The sequence below is a fragment of the Sapajus apella genome, unplaced genomic scaffold (assembly GCF_009761245.1).
Source record: "Sapajus apella isolate SASKATOON/1434 unplaced genomic scaffold, GSC_monkey_1.0 scaffold184, whole genome shotgun sequence".
Taxonomy (NCBI): Eukaryota; Metazoa; Chordata; class Mammalia; order Primates; family Cebidae; genus Sapajus; species Sapajus apella.
In genome coordinates, this window is record NW_022437124.1 from 456,743 (window position 1) to 469,774 (window position 13,032).

General features: G+C 42.3%; 1 pseudogene; it reads left to right on the forward strand.

Moving 5' to 3' along the window:
• Positions 1-5,548: 5,548 nt before the first annotated feature.
• Positions 5,549-6,358, forward strand: LOC116543223 (annotated as a pseudogene).
• The last annotated feature ends 6,674 nt before the right edge of the window (positions 6,359-13,032 follow it).

The following is a 13,032-nucleotide window of genomic DNA, read 5'->3' on the forward strand; positions in this document are numbered from 1 at the left end:
CTGCCTCCCGGATTCAAGAGATTCTCTTGCCTCAGCCTCCCAAGTAGCTGAGATTACAAGTGCATGCCACCATGCCCAGCTAATTTTTGTAATTTTAGTAGAGACAAGGTTTCACCATGTTGATCAGGCTGGTCTCAAACTCTCGACCTCGTGATCCACCCACCTTGACCTCCCAAAGTGCTGGGATTACAGGCAGGAGCCACCGAGCCGGGCGAATGAAAGACTCTTAGAGATCAACAGACACTAAAGAGACTTTTCTCTGTGTACATAAAGACAGGATGACCCCACCCTGAGAACAATTGTTTTCTCCTGCCCTGTTACCTCATTTTGCTTATAGGAAAGAAGACCAAGAATGTAACCATACCTGAACAGACCCTTTTATAACATAATCACTGTTTGGAAGCATCATTTAAATTCCAAGAACCATTTACAAATTTATTTCTGTTCCCTGATCCAATCAGTCTCTCCTGGTAATTATTTATTGCCTCTCAACAGAATTTCTCTTCTCCTGTTTCCCATAACCTATTTACCTATTTTGCCAGGATCAAACTCTCATTCTTTCTGTAACCTCAAGTTGGTATTTAAGCTTCTGAATCCCACTGGGATATTGATACTTTGCATGGGGAGAACCAGAGTGATTAAATTGTAAAGCCTTTTCTCTTATGAATCTGCCTTTTTGTGTGTTCACTTTTCAGCAAAACTTCCATAGGCAAAGTGTAAACCAAAAATAAAATTCTAAGCCCTCCCAGCCAGCTGAATAGACTTTCTCCTCAGCGAGGCCTCTTAAAATGTAACCTGAAAGACTGGTTCAGGCCATTAAGGGAAGTGAGGGTCCAACATGCCTCATTATTCCTCTCCAGCATTAACATCAACACAGATTTTAAGTCTGAGAAGAAACATTTTACAACCTATTCTCTCTGAAGACTGCTAGCTAAAACTTCATCCCACAGTACAGCTTTGGTCTTCACAACCTCTTATCACAACCTAGTGTTCCTTTCTATTAATCCCAAGTCTTTACACAAACTTAACCAACTGTCAACACTTTCAAGTAGTCTCGCCTTTCTGGATCAAACCGATGAATTTCTTAAACCTATTTCATTGATGTCCCATGCCTCCCTAAAATGTATAAAACCAATCTGCATCCCAATCACCTTGAGCACTTGTCCTCAGGACCTCCTGAGGGCTGTGTCATGAGCCATGGCCACTCATATTTAGCTCAGAATAAATCTCCTCAAATGTTTTACAGAGTTCGACTCTTTCTGTCAACAAAGATAAAGTCTTCTTGCTCTATACATCTCTCGTGACACAGGTGACTTCTTCACTTGAGCCTGCTCTGGCTGGAAGTGAGTGGGGGTTTTGAGAGGACAATTTTCCCTGGATAGCCCCAGAAGCAGTTAGTAATGATACACCTAAAGGTAGCTAAAATACATTGAACATTTGTTTTGTGCCAGACCTCTGTCAACATTTGCTTTGTGCCAGGCTTATGCCAGTACTCCCCATTTGTTAATACAGTCCTCTAAATAAAAATTCTGGGGTTTAAAATTTAATAACTGAAAAACAGAAAATAAAGAAGAAATATATAATAACTGAAATAAAAATTTACTAAAGCTGGGTGTGGGGGCTCACACCTGTGATCCTGTTACTGGAAAGGGGTCCAGAACCAGGCGCCAAGAGAAGATTCTTGGATCTCACACAAGAAAGAATTCAGGCGAGTCTGTAACGTGAAAGCAAGTTTATTAAGAAAGTAAAGGAATCAAATAATGGCTACTCCATAGGAAGAGCAGCCTTGAGGGCTGCCCGTTGCCCGTTTTTATGGTTATTTCTTAATTATTCATGACACCATTTTTTTAGACCATATGGAGTAACTTCCTGGCATTACCGTGACATTCGTAAACTGTCATGGCGCTGGTGTGAGCGCAACAGGGAGGATGACCAGAGGTCACTCTCAGCACCATCTTGGTTTTGGTGGGTTTTAGCCAGCTGCTTTTTTTTATCATTATTATTTATTTTTTGAGACTGAGTCTCACTCTGTTGCCCAGGTTGGAGTGCAGTGGCTCGATCTCCGATCGCTGCAATCTCTGCCTTCCAAGTTCAAGTGATTCTCATGCCTCAGCCTCCCAGTAGTTGGGATTACAGGTGTGTGCCACCACACCCAGCTAATTTTTTGTATTTTTAGTAGATACCAAGTTTCACCATGTTGCCTAGGCTGATCTCCAACTCTGGGCTCAAGGGAGATGGGGTCTCACCATGGCTCCAGCCACCTCAGCCTCCCAGAGTGCTGGGATTATAGGCATGAGCCACTGTGCTTGGCCCACCCGGCTTCTTTACTGCAACCTGTTTTATCAGCAAAGTCTTTATGGCCTGTATCTCGTGCTGACTGCCTGTCTCATCCTATGACTTACAGTACCTACCTTGCTGGGAATACAGCACAGCAGGACTGGGTCTTATTTCACCCAGCTCCTATTCAAGATGGAGTCTTTCTGGTTCAAATGCCTCTGACATGCCCAACACTTTGGGAGGAAGACACAGGAGGATTGCTTGAGCCTAGGAGCTCAAGACCAGCTAGGGCAACACAGTGAGACCCCCATCTCATAAAATAATAATAATAATACAAAAAAATTAGCCAGGCACGGTGGTGTGTGCCTGTAGTCCCTGCTACTCAGAAGGCTGAGGTGGGAAGATGGCTTCCGCCCAGGAATTCAAGGTTGCAAGGAGACAGGATTGTCAGTCATTTGAACCAGGGCGACTCTATCTTGAATAGGGGCTCGGTAAAATAAGGTTGAGACCTGCTACGCTGCATTCCCTGTAGGCATACTTAGTCATCGGATGAGATAGGAGGTCCCCCCAAGGTACACATCACAAAGACCTTGCTGATAAAACAGGTTGTGGTAAAGAAGTCAGCCAAAACCCAACAAAACCAACATGGCCACGAAAGTGACCTCTGGTCATCCTCACTGCTCATTATACGTTAATTATAATGTATTAACATGCTAAAAGACACTCCTATCAGCATCGTGACAGTTACAAATACCATGGCAATATCCAGAATTTACCTTATATAGTCTAAAAAGGGGAAGAGCCCTCAGTTCTGCAAATTGTCCATCCCTTTTTTGGAAAGCTCATGAATAATCCATCCCTTGTTTAGCAGATAATCCAGAAATAACTATAAGTATCCTTATTCAAGCCGACCTCGCTGCTGCTCTGCTTGTAGAGTGCCATTCTTTTATTTCCTTACTTTCTTAATAAACCTACTTTCACTTTACTCTATGGACTTGCCCCAAATTCTCATGTGAGATCCAAGAACCCTGTCTTGGGGTCTGGGTCAAGACTTCTTTCTGCTAGCATCTTTCTGGTGACCACAAAGCGACAAGACTGAGCAGACCCTGAAGCCAAAGGAAATAGACTGCAGCACCAATTGGCTGACTTTGGGTAAGTTGTGGGTAGCCGGGTAAAGGATGGGATTGGGTTAGAGGTGCAGCTTAAGGGAGACAGGGTCTCTCCTAAGACAGAGAGGGTTTCAGGCCCCTCTTAATAAAAGGCAAGGACACTTGACCAAACTTGGGCTTAAGACCCAATTTAGGAAGCTAGAGTCCTTCTTAAGATTTAAGGGATTAGAGGCCCCTCTCAGCAAAGTCTCTCCTGGTTAAAAATGGATTTAGCATTACGGGATGTTAACTGCTATTCTCTTTAGATTAATCTGCCCTGTGCTCTTTGCTGACAGCTATGGGTGACAGGATTAGGCATGTACAGGATTATGGGGCATGGGGAATTTTTCTTCTCCCCAAAGGGGGAAGTTCTTTGAGAGCTGATGGGACTGCTGGAGAAGATCCCTGTACTATGACAAGCGGCCCCCTGAACTTTTGATTCAGTGCTGCTGCAATGGGTGGGTCTTTCTCTGACCTCCATGAACTCTTCACCTTCCTGACCTCACCACAGACAATGCTTTTCTCCCTTTCCTTTCTCTTTCTATCTTTTCTGTTACTTGGGACAGCCATCTTGGTCAGAGACCACATGTTGAAAGTCCTGGTCAGAGGTTGGATTAAAGATGAAAGGGCCCATCTGGGGGCAAGTGTGAGCCTTGGCAGTTCGATATTGGGTGCTAAGTGGAGTGGCTAATGTCTGTTTTGTCACATGTGTACTGCTCTGGCCAAGATGGAAAATGTTAATTTGGTTACCTCATGCAACCATTGGGCAGCATCTTACAAAAATGAGAGGCATTTATTTGCCTGTGGTTCCATGAAACAGAAAAAGATGGTTTTCCTTTATGTTGTAGCTTGGCCCCCGGAGCTTTGCAGCGAGCAGGGCTTAGGGCTGCTCAGGGAAAGAGAACCCAGAAACCCGGAATGCCAGCAAACGGGTAAAGCTTTCTTACCAGTCAGGCCTCTGGCCTCTCTATCTTTGTGAAAACGGAACGAATGGTTAACATCACTGTTTATCACCTGTGTAAAGTTTTGATTAATGGGAAGAAGGATGTGTGGGGCTAGTGTTAAACTATAGTGAATCTGGTATACTTTGTGCTATCAAGTTGTCTTTCTGTATTACTCTATCATAAAGAGGAATACCTTAGGATAGAAAACAGGCTTAGGACTGCATAAGCCTGCTGTTCAAGCCAGCCCAGTAAATTAGTCAGCTGCAAAGTTTGCTACAGGCTCCTGAAAAATTTAAAAACTGGATGAAGTTTCCTTCTCATCCTGTTTTATGTCCTTTGGAGCCTGACCTTGTAACTACATGGCAGTACTTTCTCTTGGTCTCTGCCATCCAAGGAACTGGAATTTTGGGGTTTATGTCATAGTTACCTCTAAAAATTATCTCAAGCCATTCCAAGCTCAGAATTGACTGCTCTGGACTCTTTCCGGAAAGAGCAATGGAAACTGCCCAGTGCTATAACTCAGCAGCTAAGAATTTGCCATTTTACAATAGCAGCCCAGGTTCAGTCCTGGCTTAGGGAATGAGTACTTTCTGGTTGATATCCTTGTGACCTTTGCCATTTGTTGATTCTCTTCCCTTCCCCTCCACAAACTGTATTTGAGGTTTCCTCTCTCTGAGCACCTGGGAGATACCTTTAAGCCAGAAATAATGGCCATTAGGTAATAAGGGAGGGGAGGATAGGGAGAGGTTGGTTAAAATTACAGCTAGGTTGGAGAAATGAGTTCTGATGATGTGCACCATTGTAGAGTGCATACGGTTAATTCTAATTTATTGTATATTTTCAAAGAGCTAGAAGAAAATTTTAAATGGTCACAACAAAAGAAATGATAAATGTTTAAGGTGATGGATATGCTAATTACTCGGATTTGATTATTATACATTGTGTACACATATCAAAGTATCACTCTTTATCCCATAAATATGTACAATTATTACATGTCAACTAAAAATAAAAGAAAAAAGGGCAATTTCCAGCATGAGTGGTGAAAGCTCGGAGGGCGAGCGAGAGTGGCCAGGCAGCAGGCTGCCAGCAGGCGGGCGGACAGCACGAGGGGGAGGGAACGAGCTAGCAGTGAGTGAGCCTGCAAGGGCAGCCAGATCCCGGGTCAGCCGAGATTCCTCAGGTCCCCCTCGCCACCTCCCCAGAGTCCACAGCGCCTCTGGTGTCCAGCAAATTGGACACGGCCTGGCCCGGCCATGGCCTCATTGCTGAAGGTGGATCAGGAAGTGAAGCTCAAGGTTGATTCTTTCAGGGAGTGGATCACAAGAGAGGCAGACTTGGTGGCAAATTTTTTCACAAAGAAGTTTTTAGAACTTAATAGTTTTCTGAAGGAACCAATCTTAAACATCCATAACCTAACTCAGATCCACTCTGACATGACTCTCCCAGTCCCTGACCCCATTCTTCTCACCAAGAGCCATGATGGACTGGATGGTCCCACTTATAAAAAGTGAAGGTTGGACGAGTGTGAAGAAGCTTTCCAAGGAACCAAGGGGTTTGTCATGCCCAATGGAATGCTGAAAAGCAACCAGCAGCTGGTGCACATTATTGAGAAAGTGAAACCTGAGATCCACTGTTGATTGAGAAATGTAACACCGTCAAAATGTGGGTACAGCTCCTGATTCCCAGGATAGAGGATGGAAACAACTTTGGGGTATCCATTCAAGAGGAAACAGTTACAGAACTAAGAACTGTTGAGAGCGAAGCTGCATCTTATCTGGACCGGATTTCTAGATATTATATTACAGAGCCAAATTGGTTTCTAAAATAGCTAAATATCCTCATGTGCAGGACTATCACCGCACCATGACAGAGATTGATGAGAAAGAATATATCAGCCTTTGGCTCATCATATCAGAGCTGAGGTATCAATATGTCACTGTACATGACACGATCCTGAAAAATATTGAGAAGATCAACGGTCCCTGAGGCCAGGGGACTGTGAATCTGGCTCAAGACCAACATTGCCTTGGTTTGTAACATGACCATTGTGATGGGGAAACTGGCTGGAAATAGTAATCACACCTCTCTGTTTTTAGTTAGAGTCTAATGAAATTCTCATCTAGTTCTGTGATGTGCTTACCTCTTTTTTCTGGCCTCAGGAACTCTTCTATTTTCTTCCCTGATACCCCACACCCAACCTGTCCTAATTTCTGGAGAACTCCAGGTTTGTGTGTGCAGGATGTTGGCACAAAAATACTTGTGTTTCCACTCTCCTGTTCCCTCCTGTGTCTTGGGCTTTATGTTTTCTTCCTTTTGATGATTAGTTGGTTAAAAGCTGAGGGAACTGGAAGGAAAGTGCCAGGTGTTTTTTAGGAACTGGGGTGGTGGAGGGGAACAACTTCTCTTCTTCACATGAAGTTACTGTCTCTTTCCTCTGCGGGGCATTGCATCCTCCCGAAGTTGCCCTGGTGGTGACTTAGGGTTTCACATCTGTGTACATCCCATCTTGAATCTTGATCATGACAAGAAACACCTTAGGCCTTCAGTCAATTCCCAAGCTCCTTCAGGTGTTTTTATAATGGGAGTTTTCACATGCACATATATGTATGCATGTATACACCCATACAGACATGCAGACACACCTTCCTACTCCATTACCTAATATACCCTCCCTTTCCATGATCCCTGTCACATACCTTTCAGGAGATGATGGTTGTCTTGGTTGTCATCTACCCAGACAAATGTCTTGGGCTCGTCCTCCCTCCTTATGCTGTAGCGTCTTGGTACCTAAGGTGAGTTGATGGAGAACAGTGAGATGAGAAGCAGAGGACTTGGGGAAGGCCTGTCCCTCTCTGACTCAGCCCTTTTTGGCATTATTGCAAAAGCTGGTCCTCTTGACTCCTGGCTGTCAGTTGCGGTGAAGGTGTCTGCAAGTGTGAGGTCCAGATGCTGCTGCTCATGTTGGGCTTTCCTTTTGGGAACTATTTCTCTTATTTATAGTGTCAGGCCTCCAGGGAAAGCCATCATTGGTGTGTATGTGTGTGTGCACGCACACACATGCATATACATGTTTGTGTATGTGGAAGTGCGTTAGGCAAGTGAAAACTATAGAAAAGTTGCCTCCTGTCTCTTGAATTTTCCAGAGATATCACTTAACTGTTAAAAGCTTTTGTGTTAATCCCCATCAGCCCCCAGCTCTTTTATTCCACCACTGCTGGAGAGTTGGTATCTGCACTCAGCCTGCCAGTGACTCTCAGTATCTGTTTCTGACTTTTATTCTTCCTGTCTCTGTCTTCCAATCCCCAATAATATTTCCACCTGGCTTTTTACTCCCAATATTCTGTCGAGGAGGAGTCAGGATGCTGTCTTCCCACGAATAGTACCCAGTAACAAACCAATTGCATTTTAGTTGGGCAGTGCCCTCACCCACCCTCCAGATCCCTTCCAGCTGAAACCCTTCCCTCTTCCCACCATGTGTTTCTCATTTCCCTTTTTGCCTGTTGGATTGTTCCACTGCCCCTCACCCTACCACCCTTGGATAGTAACATAAAATTCTTTTACCAGGTCAAGACATTATTAAAAATACAGGTACTTTGACCTCTAAAAAAAAAAAAAAAAGAAAGAAAGAAAAAAGAGAATATGATCTATCATGATGAATTTATCATGTGTACTTGAGCAAAATGTGCGTGCAGATATTGGCTATAATGTTCTATAAATCAATTAGCTCAAGATAATAGATAAGATTGTTCAAATCTCCTGTGTCTTTACTGATATTTTGTCTAGTTATTACATCATTATCAAAAAAAGTGTTAAACTTTCCAAATTCTTTTTCCATTTTCACTTTATGTATTTTAAAACTCTGTTATGATATTTTGTTATGTATTTTGAAACTCTGTTGTTAGAATCATACATTTGTGATTGGCTGTTTTCCTAATGAGTTAACCCTTTGTTGTTGTTGTTGTTCTTATTTTTTGAGACAGAGTCTCACTCTGTTGCCTAGGCTGGATTTCAGTGGTGCAATCTTGGCTCACTGCAACTTCCACCTCGTGGGTTCAAGTGATTCTCTTGCCTCAGCCTCCAGAGTAGCTGGGATTATAGGCATGTGCCACCATGCCTGGCTAATTTTTGTTTTTTTAGTAGAGACAGGGTTTCACCATGTTGGCTAGGCTGGGAACTGACCATTTTAACAATACAAAATATCACTCTGTCTCTGGTAACACTGTCTTAAACTCTAATTTAGCTGTTATTATTATAGCCATTCCAGTCTTTTTATACTTTCTGTTTGCATAGTATATATTAATATGTTTATTTTCAAGTTATCAGTGTTTTTACATTTAAGATGTGTTGCTTCTAGCTAACATATGTTCAGTTCTTGCACTTTTAAATTGATTCTAACAATCTTTGCCTTTCAATTGAAATATTTTCACCATTAACATCTAACATTAATATTGATTTTTCTTTCCATAGTACACTGGCTAGCATCTCCCATACAATATTGAACATAAAGTGTGATAATTGACATCCTTATTTCATTCCTACTCTGGGTGGAAAGAGCAGGGGTGGAGAAAGCTTTCAACAATTTGCCATAATTATAATGCTTTCTGTTACACTGTTTTCTTCTGCATTAAAAAATGTCATTATATTTTGCATGGATTATTAGAAGAAAATATTTTCCAAATTTTCTGGAAAATGCCATAACCATGTCTCTCAATTTTGTTTCCATCTTTCTTCCACGTTTTACATAACCTACATAAGGGGCACATTACTTCAAGTATATTTTATATGGCTTCTCAGTGCCTTCTCTGTCTGCTAACAAGTTTACCAATAGATGGCACTCCTGTATTTCTGGTGGCTATGTTCATATAGTTTTGCCCTTAAGACAGCATAATTACTTCTTTCACCAGTGTTAAAGCACGTAAAGTTAATATGGTTCTTATGGATGATTTTAAATGATTCAAGCTAATAATCCTAATTTTACCTAAACATTCCATCATTTTAAAATTATTCGTTTTTGACACAATAAACATTTATTGATGTTAGGTTGGATATTAGGCTTTTCTATGACAGACATAGGCTGGACCCTCACCATGTTTCTACTGACGGAAAAAAAATTATTTTCTATATAAGTTTCCAGAAAGCCAAGATGTGTTTCAAAAACAAAACAAAACATTACATTCCAAATGCTACAATAAGTTAAGAAAAAGTGTTGAGGCTGAGAGAAGAATAAAGCAGCAAGCAACTCCGGGAACAACCACTTTTGCAGGTGGTAACTACTGAGCCATGTATTGGAGAAGGAGAAGTTCACCAGGAGAAGGAGGGGATCCAGGAATTCCAGAAAGGCTGTTTGCAAAAATATCAAAGGTAATAAAAAAATATTCCGTATTATGTAAATGTGAAGTTTCAGGACCATGAGCTTGGAGAGCATGAAGTACCAGAGGTGGGTTGGTTTCAAATAAATCTGGGAATGAAACAATGAAACATCTGGCAGAACTCACATCTCTTTCCTCCCTTCTCCCTTGCACATTCCCTTTATGGAGTAATTGCAGGGATGGGACAAATCCAAAATCACCATTGAGCCTAGGGAGTGCTAGGGTAAGGTGGAGAATGAACCTGCTTGGTTTGCTCGTTTTAAACTAGATTCTTCTAGAAGAGCCCTTCCCCATCAAGTCTGCTCTCCTTGAAGGGGCCCAGACAGCATAAGCTCACCTCTGAAAGACTCCTTACTTGCTGGCTGAATCTGACTCTACCCAGACATGGCCTAAAACTCTTCCCTAGCTCTATAGCCAAACTCAATTTTAGATAGGCCTCATACCAACCTCCCTTCCTCTAAGTCTGCCACCCTAGGCAATTCTCAACATCCTCCACATACTTTAGGGCCACAGACATGCTACCAAGTCCCCAGACCTACAGCTGACGGAGCAGTGCTGTAATGATACTACCCCTGGCCTTTGAACCAGACCGTTCTCTGCGGCTCCTATGCATCTCCAACCTGTTGTGAGCTCTGCCACCAAGACATCTTTGGCACTTTGTTGTGAAGTTTTACAACTCAACTAATCTGCAATGCACCTAACCCGAACCCGTACCCTTTAAAAACTCGTCATCATAAGCCGGGTGTGGTGGCTCACGCCTGTAATCCAAGCACTTTGGAGGCCAAAGCAGGTGGATCACCTGAGGTCAGGAGTTCAAGCTCAAGACTCAAGACCAAACCTCATCATCATGAAAGGTTAAGAAAGGCTAGGAAACTGTTGCAGGTTAATAGATACTAGAGAGATAACAACCAAATCCAATTTGTGATCCTGGATTGAGGGGGAAAAAGTGTTGTGAGAGATATGATTGGGACAGCTGGTGAAATCTGAATTTGGATTTAAAGATAAAGTATTGAGTAATATAGGAAGATGATATCTGCAACTTTCAAATGTTTCAGCAAGTATATAAAGAGATGTAAAGACATATAAATAGATAGGTAGGTAGAGAAAAAGTGAATGTGGCATAATATTAACAATCTAGATAGCAAGTGTATGAATGTTCTTTGTACTGTTTTTTTTATTTTTCTAAACGTTTGAAGTTATTTTAAAATAAGAAGGTTTTATTTTGTTTTGTTTTTAGAGACAGCGTCTTACTCTGTCGCCCACGCTGGAGGTGCTGTGGCTCAATCATTGCTCACTGCAGCCTCAACTTCCCGGGCTCAAGCGATTGCCCTGCCTTACGGATAAGGCAAGTACCACAGGGTAGGGTTAGGATTAGGGGTCATGATCTCTGGAGTCTTGTTTAGGCACTGTGCTGTTTAAAACTACCCTTGTGAGGCAGAGGCTGCAGTGAGCCAAGATCGTGCCACTCCACTCCAGCATGAGTGACAGAGTGAGACGTCGTCTCAACAAAACAAAACAAAAAAACCAGCTACGCTTGTGATTTCAATGTTCATTCAAAATTGAGAACCACTAGGTAAGGCCAAGTTTTATAATTAAAAAGCAGTCTCCATTTGTCGTGCTGGGGGAGCTTTTTGATAAGGGAAGTTTTATTGCTATCCACATACCTAAGCCTCACTCCTGAGAATACTGTTGTGTATGTTGCTAAAATTCCCCAAGTGATTCTGAGGTTCCTTCCTGGATAAAAACCGCTGACCTTGGAATGTGCCCGCTGCCAATCTTCTGTGTGAACCTTGGAAACTGGGAAGCTGGCTGTTGAAAATATTGGGCTTGAGATCCTGAAACAAATCTTATATTTCATTAAGATGAACATTTGGTACAGTGCAGCAAATCAAGGGATTTTGGAGGCTGAGTTCTTTTAGAGCTTTTGCATTGGAATAGGTTCAGGAAGCAATACGTTAAAACTACAACCTCAGCTAAAGGATCAAAAGATCCTATCCACGTGAGCTGGGTAGGATGAGGTCTAAGCATAGGCGAGGCGGCTCACACCAGCACTTTGGGAATCTGAGGCGGGTGGATCACTTGAGGTCAAGAGTTCAAAACCATCCTGGCCAAAAAGAAAACATTAGCCAGGCGAGGCGGTGGGCGCCTGTAGTCCCAGCTACTGGGGAGGCTGAGGCAGGAGAATCACTTGAAGCCAGAAAGGTAAAGGTTGCAGTGAGCCAAGATCGCACCATTGCACTCCAGCCTGGATGACAGAGCAAGACTCCATTTCAAGTTAAAAAAAAAAAAAAAAAAAAAAGAATTCAGATACATCCAGGCATCAAATAGATACCTGGGGCAGAAGAATAGTCTTGGGATTCAAGTCACATGTGGAATTTAGGTGGGAAAATTACACTGGAGAAATTTGAGATTATGATGAATGGAAATTTTTCAAAGAGGGATTTCATGCTCTGTTCTTGAGGCAATAGATGGACTTCCAGCAACAATAACACAGGATTAATAAGGACTTGGAATGTTACATAAATTAGAGATGTTAGATGGATAAAAAGATAAAAGTAGTCTCTCTAAGGACAGGGACCAGAGACAGACTCATAGGCTCACTGTTTGAAGTCAATGGCTAATTTTAGAATTCTATTATTTATGTGTACTGGTTATATATTGTTACAAAACAAATTAGCAAAAACTTAGTGGCTTAAAATAATGCACATTTATCATTACCTAAGGTCCGTAGAATAGAAATTCTGACACGGCTTATCTGGGTTCTCTGCTTCAAGGCCTCATGTGGTGGCAATCTAGGTGTTGGCTGAATCTGAATTCTCATCAAAGGCTTGATTGTGGAAATATCCACTTCCAAGCTCCCTCAGGTTGTTCAAAAATTCAGTTCTTTGCGCCAGACTTTGGCCAGGCTGGTTTTGAACTCTTCTTGAGAGAGGCTGATTCAGCTTCTAGAGACTGTCTGCAGTTCCTATCACCCAGGTTGGAGTGCAGTGGAGTAATCATAGCTCACTGCAGCCTTGACTTCTCAGAATCAAACTACTCTCCCACCTCAGCATCCTGAATAGCTGGGACCACCGGTGTGTACCATCACACCTGCCTACTTTAAAAAAAAAAAAAAGAAAAAACTTTGTAGAGACAAGCTGGTTTTAAACTCCTGTGCTAAGCGATTCTCCTGTCTTGGCCTAAAAGTTCTGGGATTCTAGGTATAAGCCACCATGCCTGGCATATGGCAAGTCTTGAGCAGGACAAATACAGCTGATTATTCCTATCTTCCATGAAGGTCATGGAAGAATC